General features: G+C 44.2%; 1 pseudogene; it reads right to left on the reverse strand.

Annotated features, from left to right (window-relative positions):
• Positions 1–599: 599 nt before the first annotated feature.
• On the reverse strand, positions 600–1,576 carry LOC130863405 (olfactory receptor 2H2-like; annotated as a pseudogene).
• Positions 1,577–2,088: the final 512 nt, after the last annotated feature.

Here is a 2,088-nt window from a genome sequence, read left to right on the forward strand (position 1 = left end):
GTCCATCTGTCTGTCTATCTTTAGCTTTGTCCCTCTCTCTTTCCTCTCCAGAGAAATGAGAATAAACCCTAGATAGGGCACCAAAGGTAGGACAAACAAATTATTCCACCCAAGTTCAGCTTGGTCATCTAAGGAGTTTATTGTGGTTTCTTACAGAGCATGGAAGATGTATTACAGCTGTAGTTTTGCCACTGAAAGTCTCACTTAAGCATGGATAAGGACTCATGTAAGTTGTCTCATTGGGGTCTGGTGTATAACTTGCTTGCATTTGGGATTCTAGAGAGGTTTCATTCTTCCAATTGTTTACTGGTTATGTCATCTCAAGGAGGAGTCACTGGAGTCCTGTAAGTTTCATAACCTTCCTGGGTTTTGTAAAAATTTTTCCTTCTAAATTTCTTGAGCTGCCTCCTTGATCAGTCCAGGTAGGAACACTTCAGTTTGGAAGAAACATCTAACACTCTTCTTCTTCCTCTTCGGCTTCTCTACTTCTCACGAGTCTCTTCCCACTATAACCTGTTACTTGCTAGGCTCACTATTGTGATTTGGATAAGTATGAAAGAGTAAGTGGACTTGGGAATTCAATTTTTTTTCACAAAGGTTCAAATTCGTTTTAATTTGGAAAGCATGCTATTTCTCCCCCAGCTTTCCCCAGATTCCTCATCCTTCCCCAGCAGCCTCAATAATGCTCTCTTGACCTCCTTGTTCCTCAGGGTGTATACAATAGGGTTGAGTGTAGGAGTGCCCACTGCATAGAAGAGACCGAAGTACATGCCCCTCTCTCGGGCATAGGGATTTTTGGGCTGCAGGTAGACAGCTATGACTGAGCTGTAGAAGAGGGTGACCACAATGAGGTGGGAGGAACAGGTCCCGAAAGCTTTCCTGCACCCCTTTGCAGAGTTTATCCTCAGCACTGCCCTGGTGATAGCACCATAAGAGACAAGGATGAGGCTCAGAGGCACAACCACAATGAAGATACTAGCAACAGCCATCTGGATCTCGTTATAGGTAGTATTCCCACAAGAGAGTCGAATTAGGGATGGGACTTCACATAAAAAATCATCTATCTGTCTATGGGGACAGAAGGGAAGTTTGAGGGTGGGAGGTGTCTGAACTATGGATTGGATCAAACCTATAGCCCAAGCCACAGCTGCCAACTGCTGACACAGGCGGGAGTGGATGATGGTGGCATAGTGCAGGGCTGGCAGACAGCCACATAGCGGTTTATGGCCATCACCGTCAGGAGGATGCACTCAGTGGTTCCCAAGAACATGAAGATGAAGAGCTGAACAAAACATCCCAGGAATCTGGTGGTCTTTGTGTGGCCCCAGAGGTTGACCAGCATCTAGGGCACACAGGTTGTGGTGAAGCAGAGGTCCAAGAAAGAGAGGTTGGAGAGGAAGAAGTACATTGGAGAGTGGAACCTGGGATCCAGTGTGGACAACAGGAGGATGAGTGTGTTTCCTAGGAGCGTGAGGAGGTAGGAACACAAGATCACCACAAAGAGAATCTTTTCAAGGCGTGGATGTTCAGAGAAACCCAGCAGGATGAAGCCCACTGGGGAGGTGTGGTTGACCATGGCCTTTTGTGTCTAGTTGAAGGGATGACGCTGTCGGACAGTGTATTTCACTATGTTTTGTAGCATCTCTCTTTATGTACTTGTCAGTACACTTGAGGTGGATGCTTCTCTTCTTCCTCTACTCTTCACGTTCCTTTTCCTGACTCACCATCAAGTCCTTTCTTCTTTCCTCTTCTTCCTGGTCAAATGTTTTCTAGTGCCAACGAGGAAACCAGAAATGTTCTGGTAAATGGATGGATTCTCACACTGACCTCTGACTTCTCAGCTGAAAAAAAATGCTGATGAAAAACACTAATTTATTAATCACTGAGTTTTCATTGTTTGAATAAACATTTATTGAGCACAATGTATGATCTGAACACTGTGCAGATATTGACTTTGATCCTTATGGGTATTAGCAGTAATGAGGAATTATGTGGTTGGATCAATGATTTGATGGCAAACAGTGTAGAATTGGTCTCATTTTTTGAAAGGCTGATTATTTTTCATGTGTCATTCAAATATCTCATAGA

The sequence above is a fragment of the Chionomys nivalis genome, chromosome 21 (assembly GCF_950005125.1).
Source record: "Chionomys nivalis chromosome 21, mChiNiv1.1, whole genome shotgun sequence".
Classification (NCBI taxonomy): Eukaryota; Metazoa; Chordata; class Mammalia; order Rodentia; family Cricetidae; genus Chionomys; species Chionomys nivalis.